Raw genomic sequence first — 9,198 nt, 5'->3', positions numbered from 1 at the left:
GTTTTCTCCCCCAAAACCAGGCAAATTGGTCATACCTGAACATACTCATTCCTCAGTTGCTTCACTCTCTCTGTATTTCTTTCAAAAGGCACATGGTATAGTTGTTTTAAAGACACCTGATGTCTTTTCAGCACCTGTGCAATAGTCGGCAAACTTGTGGCTTCCACATTTCTGAATACGTCTTCATTGTCCAAGATGTGCTGCCGAATTTCCCTAAGGCGAATATCATTTCTGGCCCGAACCATATTGACCACAGCCTGCTCTTGTTGGTCAGTCAGAATTTTGCTTCTGCCTCCCCTATTTGGCCTAGTCTCTATTCTGCAGGGAGAAAGTCACAGTAAGAACAAATTTAGAGAATTCACATTACACTCTGTGCTACACACACTGCCTACTGTATGCCCTAATTCACTGCAACAGTTTCAAATAGCTTAAAGTGTAGTTGATTCTGAAGACTTACCGGTTTTCATTGCGGAAAGTTCTGATGATTGAGGACACAGATGATCTTCTGAGGTTTGGTTGAAACATCGTAGCTGCTACATTCATTGTCATGCCATGATTTATGACGTAGTCTACAACCATCGCTCTGATTTCATTCGAAACCCTTTGCTGTTGCTGCCGTTGTCTAGGTCTGTGGTTTTGTCCTCTTCCACGTTCACCCACACCTCTCAAACGAGGCCCATGCCCACCTCTCAGACGAGGCCCATGCCCACCTCTCTGGTGACGCCTAAGCCCTCCTCTATGACGAGACCCACGGCCACCTCTCAGACGGGGTGCTTGCCCCCTTCTATTCCTTTCACCACCATGTAATCCTAGCCTTTCACCTTCCACTTCTGGCTCCATGTCCTCACTATGATGAGTAGGCTACTACATACCACTCATCTTACTTATATATGTGTTCAAATATGTGAAATCAATCAGCAGTAATGAGCAGCAATTAACTCGTTAAAACCACAAAAGCAAAGAGTGACATCTTGCATACAGTAATGTTGAATATGAAAATGTGTTCTGTAAAAGAGGTACATGGGACCATAGAAGCCATATCTGATAAAGAATGAAATATGACATCCATAGATAATGTATTCCATCTGGGTGAAATTCTGTGGTAGCCTAATTGGTGTCAAATGATCTATCCTGAAACATCCTAAATATGGACTCAATTGTTCAACAATTTCCATAAAAGCTATGCTTCAAGAGTAATGCAACAGTTACTTATCATTTTGGGCAGTTGTATTGATTGATAGTTAGATCATTGTAAGAAAATGAATAGACACTTATTTGAAATGTGATGTGTGAATAGCCTTTTGAAACAGTAGTACTTTGATGTTAAGTTGTGTCATATTGAACATGTGATTTTGGTTGAATGAACAAATGATCCAAGTTTTATGTGTATTGTATCCAAGCAATTGAGAAAAGAGTTAAGAGTTTTGAAAAATGTGCATTTTGATCTTTGGTTGTGAGTTTTGTGTCTAGAGTTGTGAAAAATGACATCAATGTTCTGAAAATAGTAGCAAAGTGATTGTAAAAAACTGTAATACAGGCAAAATTTTACTTGCAAGGAAATGTGTACAGATATAAAACGTTTCTCTTTCTCTATGAATGGACGCAAACTTAATTTTAATACACATGAATGCAGAGGTGGAAAGAGTAATAAAATATTCTACTTAAGTAAAAGTAAAGTTACTTTAATAATATTTTACTTAAGTAAAAATAAAAGATTTGAAAATTATTCCATTCCTTTTTTACTCAAAATGTCTACAATGTCCCAACTTTTTCTGATTTGGGGTTGTACATTAGGATTCCAAGCAGAGAGGAGCTTTCCACTATCAAGACCGAGCGAGCAGAGCGAGCATGGGTTATAGGACTCGTGGATGGGTCACTCTTTCCAATGAAGGCCCCTAGTGGCGAAAATGAGGCAGCGTATGTCTCCCGAAAAGGGTATCATGCTCTCAATGTACAGGCCATAGGGGTTCACAATATGATCATAAGACATATAGTAGCAAAGTGGTCTGGGTCAACAGATGATTCCTTCATTTTTAATACAAGGTAGGTTAGCATTACTTTACAGATTTATTTACTTTAATAAACACTAATACTACTTTTTTATTAATTCTATTAAAAAATATAATTGAACATATTTTGTTTTGTGATCAAGATAACATACCATTATTATCACCTTTCTGTCAACTGTTCTCAACACACACACAAAAAAACATTATTATTCTAGTGACATTAGTGCATATCTGAAGGAAAGTGTACAACAGGGGTTCTCAAAGTCCGGACTCCGGTCCGGATCCGGACCCGACGGCAACTTGATCCGGACCGCGTCCACTTCATATTACAAGTGCATTCATTTCTATGTGATTGATTAAATGTGTGCATTTGCTATTTTACAAATGCATACAGTATTAAACTTGTAAACCATTCGTTTAGTTTTTTTTTCTTTTTAGATTTAAGAGTATTCCTGGTCCAAAAATAAAACAAGTTATTTAAAAATTTCCTGTGTGACGCTGTAGCCATCACACCCAGATATTATGCACAGCTACTTCATGTACTACGGCTTTTGATCAGTCCTTACCAGTCACTGTTGGTTTGAGTCGTTTAAAACATGCATTTAAAAAAGCAACACTCGTCAAACATAATCTTATACATATTCTTTATTATCATGAAAATACCTGAAAAGGTTTGAAGAACAGAAATATAAATGTATCCTTAAGCCATTTCCTGGAGCTCCGTGTGTCTGGTTCTTCAGGGTTTCCGCGGGGTTGTAAAAGGTAGTAAAAGGTAGTAAATTAAATTATGCCAAATTATGGCCAGTAAAAAGTAGTAAAAAGTAGTAAGCGTCATCTGACGAGGTAGTAAATTTTCGATTGCCTTTTGTAATGTTATGATGCCTGGAAATTAGTTCAAATCACCTGCATATCTGGGCAAATAATCAAAGATCTTTCGTCTCTGGGATGTGATCAAAGCCTGGAGTGGAGCCAAATCACGTTCCTCTCTCCGCTGTAAGCATTCTGTAATCACTACGGACCGGATCCACTCCGGGTTTTCTGACTGTATCACGTTAAGCTGAGGTAAAACTTTATTTCAGCTAGCATGGTCAAACTTATAATGCAGGAAGGCTCCGATGTTTTGAAGATCGATAAAGGTGTAAAAGACGATTGACTTGGCTTAGCGAAATGATGAAGATTGGCAAGCCTTTCATTTGCGTGGGCTAAGAAAACCAAACAGGTAGTTGCGTGTCTTTGCACAGTATGACTAACGTAAGAGGTCCTGTATTTTGGGGGTAAATGATTTCTCACGTTACTGATCATCCGCAGCACGCTTTTTAATGCTATGCTGATATAGCCAGTGGCTGGTACAACGGGTTTGTTTAACTCATGGGTAAACTTCATGTGGCGCCACAACAACCAAAAGGCAGATGACATCCAAATCCCTTGAGAGCGATTGACGAGGAATCATAAGAGGAGACTGCTTCCGAAACGCTCTCGCGGGACTTTGATGTCATCCACCTGTCGGTTCTTGCAGTTGCATTTACGTGTGGTCACAAAAACGTAACATTTGTACATATATTTAAGCACAACCGGTTAAAAACAAGTGATTTTAAGCCATTCAAACACAAACAACAGTGCGTCCGCTGTTTCTGTGTCAGAGGAGCAGGCTAGGCGCGCATTCGTTTCTCATTGAGCTTGTGTTGTACGTATTTTTGCCGCTTTATTGGCCTTAAATAACAAATATGCCTCAAAAATCCAGTCTTTGCAAATATCCTCATATAAACACGACCATTTAGGTCTTAGGAGAAAGTAAACAGCAGAAACATTGCGCATGAACTAGCACATCAGAAAAAAAAATCTCCCCTTAAAATGCTATTGGTCTCGCCTACATAAAGTGTTAGGTAAAGGAATATGACTTGGCCTGAAAAATATTTCAGTCAGAAGAATTTTTTTCACTTTTAATTCTTTTTTGTATGTTATATATGTCAAAATCTGTGTAAATAATAGAAAGGTCGCTGATTAACACTTGCAATTCAGTGTCGTGATGGTTTTAAAAAATATTCTGAAGGTAGTAAAAAAGGTAGTAAAAAGTAGTAAATTTAACTTAAGGATTTCTGTATAAACCCTGTTCTTCGTCTGCAGCACATATTAAGTTTCTGCCCAAGAGCGCCCCCTGGCTTTTGGATGTAGCGGCATTTCACCGTAATTCATTGAGAAGCATAGCAAGCATCATCAGCCAATTTATAGGTGCACCCCTAATTTTGGTCAGTGTCTCTTCCTACCAACCACACTTTTTTTTGCCATGTTTTATGCATATGATGGAGAACAAACTGTGCCATTTCTCTAATTAGGTTGCTCTGTATTTTGCACCTGGTTACTTTTGGCATATTTCTTGTGTTTATTTAAAAAAAATTTTTTACTTTAAATGCAAAATACACTTATGTTTTTCCCAAAGTATTTGTTTTGATTTGTTATATAAACAAATGATTTACATAAAGTTTTTCCGGACCTATGAAAATTATGGGAATTCAGATTTGGACCTCTGAATGTAAACTTTGAGAACCCCTGGTGTACAAGATGGTTGGCTGCTAGGAGATTCAGGATATCCTTTAAAACCATTCCTAATGACTCCTGTGCTCAATGGGCAAACACCAGCAGAAATGCGGTTAGACAGATGCAGACCTCAAATTAATAAACCTGTTATACACCATACTATACAATACAAGCAGTACAGGGGCGAAAATTTCATCTGAATGTTGGGGGGGACAATAAACAACATTTTTCAAGAACAATTTTTGAAGGGGACACCAATAATACACGCAAAATTTTACTTGCAAGGAAATGTGTACAGATATAAAACGTTTCTCTTTCTCTATGAACGGACGCAAATTTAATTTTAATACACATGAATGCAGAGGTGGAAAGAGTAAAAAAATATTCTACTTAAGTAAAAGTAAAGTTACTTTAATAATATTTTACTTAAAGCAACACTATGTAGTTTTTTACCTTTAAATAATGTCTCTAAAATTATTTCAGTGATAGAACAACTTTTAACTGGACAAATTGTACTGTTGATGCAACCTGAGCAGCCTCATAGCTGCACTGTTAACGATTTCCCTGTATTTTTACAGTACGGTACTGGCAGCACGGTTGCCAGTAAGTTACTGTATTTTGGTTTTACAGTACTGTACTGTAATACCATTTTACAGTACACAAACTAGTACTGTATAGTTACAAAGCAGTACTGTACTGTAATTTTACAATATTTTATTACAGTAGTCTATTTTTACAGTAATTTACTGTAATGTCTATATTGACCCATAAATACTATTTATTACTTATTACAGTTAATACAATAATATTATATAAAATAGCTAGAGATTTAGGTTTAAATCTATAGTTATTAATATGGTAAAAATGCTAAATTAAAACATAATGAATTAAAAGGCAATCAAAGCAATGTATGTATCAAAATTTTATTTAAAAAAACATTTAATTGAAACAAACATATTTAAAACAAGATTTTAAACAATAATAAACATATAATCAAGTAACATAAAATAAAATCAACAAGTATAAACAAGTTTGGAGACCCCTGCTGTAACATATTTAACTCTGGCAAATAGAACACTGGTCCATAGTTTGAAGTTTTCAGTTTAAAGTCCATCATCGACTAAAAGGTAACATTTCACTGTGGTAAAAAGAACACTGGCCCATAGTTTTAAATATTCTACTTAAATTTCATTTAACACTAAAAATAAATGCATTAAACTGTGGCAGACAGACCACAGTGGCCTTTACTTTGAAGTCGTCCATTCGAACTCAATCAGGGACTGCATGAAGCTGTTCACATGGGGGTTAATCGCCACAGCTTTTCTCTGCACCAAGTTCCTTGTCTTTTTGCTTGCTCCTTGTCTGGATGTGCACTTTTTCCCATCTTTGGAATTAATTCTATCCAGAAACCTGTTAGAAATATCATAAACATTAAGTCAACAAATATAAGATAGAAAAAGATTCTTAAAAAATTAAACTCAGCCTTGAATTTACTCCTATTCTGAAACCTTTTGCTCTTATTCTACTGTTCCACACCTAATTTCACTAAAATACAGAAGATTCACTTACCGCTGAACAAACTCTTTCATCAATGGACAGCATCCACCTGGATCCTGTCATGATTGAATGTCCTGAACAGAAAGTACAATTGTTACTGATTTGGACACAACTTTTTATTCTGAAAACAAAATCTTTTGTCAATAAAGTCCAGGGACACCTCTGCTAAATAAATACAATTATTAAATTAAATTTCTTATAACCAAAGTCTGAATATTTCTGTTTGTATATTTCTACATGGCAAACTAAGACAATTGTGTACATGTTGTGTATGGTCGTGTTACAGTGTTGTGTGTGGGAATTGTGAATGAGTGTATACATGGGTATTTAAAGAAGCTGTAGTGGTAAAGTACAAACTTACCGAACATAATGTGCTTGGTGTGTGTCTGGTATCACCCGTTGTGCCTCCACATCTGCCTTAACTCCTGAAAAGTGCAATGACACTCAGGTAAACTACAAAAAGTGATCAGCACATTCCTGTGTACTTTTACATGTGACGTGAAAGCATTTAATATTGCAGTCGAAAAAATACATGACTTGTAACTGTACATCATGTACTTGCCTGGTGCCTTTAAAGATGATCCATCTTACCCAATCCAGCTTACAAGCAATGGTAAGACTGTAAAAAAGACAAATGTTACAAAATCTGTTAGCCATAGAAATAAGTAGACATTGTGAAGGAAATGGTAAAAGAAAATTTAGTAACACTTTACTATAAGAGTTTATTCCTTAACATTTGGTAATGCCTTAGCTAATACGAACTAACAATGAACAATATATTTTACAACATTAATAATATTTGATAATGTTCATTGTGCAGAGACAAAGTGATTGATTTAAAAATGTATTAAGTGTTTAAATCTAATATCATGCTATGCTAACAAATAAAACATTACTGTAAGTGTTAAGTCAGTTGTAAAACAAATATATAAATATTATATATATATATATATATATATATATATATATTAGTTGTTATATTATATATTATATATAAATATCTAAATAAGTCTTTTTAAAATTATTATTCTATAACATCTTGTCTACAGAAAATCTCTGAAAATGTCTCGTTTAGTGCAGAAAATAGCGATTTATAGTGACAAGGTAAAAAGACTTCCCCTAATGTTTAACCCGGACCGGCTGCGGTGTAACACGCTATTTCACGCAAAGTTTTTTAACAAGTTAGTAGCTAGCTGCTCACTTTAAAGATAAACATGATCGCCTAAATCTGAGCAATCCTGGTGATGCCAGTTTCCTACACGATGTTATTATGGACTATTTTACATCCAAAGATGAAGGATCAGATGACAGAGACGAGAAGACAAAGGTACGTAAATGCGGAGCCCATTCTCTTTTCGTGCATTGATTTGATGTGTTTTGGAAACTTATATACAGCGTGTAATGCATATAAGTGGTGGAAACAATATGCCATAAAAATGTATTGGACAACTTACTGGACGTGTAAAACGCTTTAGAGAAGATATTCTCTGCTTTTGCTGATATACCGTAATATAATAACAACAACAATAAGCGCGGCAATCCCTTTCATTCATCTGATATTAAGATGAGCCCAGGTCTGAATGATATTTGGTCGAAGTTAAAGCTGCGATGAGTTCGATGCATGTATCCAGTTAAATATGAGGTTTCTTGTTTTCACTTCTGTGGAGGAGTTCGGTATGCTGTGTACGGCGTGTCAAGTCCTGTCTGTTTACAACCACAGCCTTACCAAACAGTCGAACTTAATACTTTTCTCTGACGCTAACTGAACGGATGAAACGCCGAGATAAACGACCGTTATGCTGGGACCGCAAGACCGCGCTGGCGGGTTGTCTTTGTCCATTTCGTTAAAAATAGTTTCATTGTCACCACACTTTCATCACAATATAAACTCACCAAAACCCTCATAATTTAGTTAAAACAACCCTATATTCATTAAAAAAAGGTGTAAAGCGAGTTAAAGCAGCGGTAGACATCTGTGTGTAACGTTAGCTTACTTTCTGAGGGAGATTGAAACTTTGTTGGCGACCGTTTTTTTCTCTCATTGCACGTTTAAAACAATATTGTGACAAACTATTGACAACATTCTTAAACTAAAAATTAAGTTTTCATGAAACAGAAATATTTCAAACTTACCGAACTGCCAGAAATCAATCATCCTCCTTCAGCTGCAGCCAGGAGTTGTGCTCTCTCTCCCTCTGTGTGATTTGACTCTGGCGCACTTTTTCTCATTATTGCAAGTACACCTGGCACATTACAGCAATGGCTACAGCAAGGTTACATCGAGACCAAAATATACTGTAAAATTTTCCCGCTCAAACAAATTTACCCAGAATGCATTATGAACTGCAGTACTGTACTGTAATGTATACATACAGTATAGTACTGTGGATTTTTACAGTAATGTACTGCTAAATCTACAGTGACATCTAACAGTGTGCTACAAGCACACTCTGAAAGTGGCGGTGGAGGGTAGGAAACACAGCCCCGCCCCTCCCCCTGCCTGCAGAAGAGTGTCTGATACCAGGCACTTTTGAGCTTTTCAACCACATGGGGGAGCTGTAAGTCATTTTTACATGGAAACTACATAGTGTTGCTTTAAGTAAAAGTAAAGTTACTGGTCTAAAAATATTCAGAGTAAAAGTTACTTTTTTTTACAGCGGGGAGAGGTTTCTAGTATAGTTCAGGGGAATATAAATCTCAAAAGTTGTTTTTTATTGTAGGAACATCTTTACAATTAAAGTGCAAAAACAAAAAGTTAGTAAAACAAAAAGCTTTTTTATAACTAAGAAACAGTTATGGAATTGTTTGATGATTTTTACAGGTGAGTTATGCACTTTTGAAGCAAAAATAATATGAGGTCAGCAGCTAGTAAATACAATCACTATAGTAAGGTTGTAACTGATGTATTGCTGGTACAGATGTGGCCTTTAAAAACGCGCGTTTTCTCCCGCGGCATTCGCCAAATCGTCTCGCGGAGTCACGCAGAATTCTGCAAGTGTTTTCGGGGGGGCTACTTTCCCTTTTCCCTTAATGTGTTTCGCTTCACAGAAAATCCACCAGGTGTCGCATGAAAAACTAAATTTTTATATGCGTTGTC

General features: G+C 36.2%; 1 long non-coding RNA gene across 1 annotated transcript; it reads right to left on the bottom strand.

Moving 5' to 3' along the window:
* Positions 1–5,453: 5,453 nt before the first annotated feature.
* LOC135746414 (uncharacterized) lies at positions 5,454–8,493 on the bottom strand. The gene is made up of 5 exons (XR_010531544.2): positions 8,235–8,493; positions 6,664–6,720; positions 6,463–6,526; positions 6,114–6,175; positions 5,454–5,954 (listed from the first exon to the last, which is right to left on the bottom strand). It is a non-coding gene; the product is annotated as an uncharacterized lncRNA (long non-coding RNA).
* Between the last annotated feature and the right edge of the window lie 705 nt (positions 8,494–9,198).

Source organism: Paramisgurnus dabryanus, chromosome 9 (assembly GCF_030506205.2).
Source record: "Paramisgurnus dabryanus chromosome 9, PD_genome_1.1, whole genome shotgun sequence".
Taxonomy (NCBI): Eukaryota; Metazoa; Chordata; class Actinopteri; order Cypriniformes; family Cobitidae; genus Paramisgurnus; species Paramisgurnus dabryanus.
The sequence above is the reverse complement of the archived record's forward strand: the minus strand, read 5'-3'. Positions and strand labels throughout refer to the sequence as shown.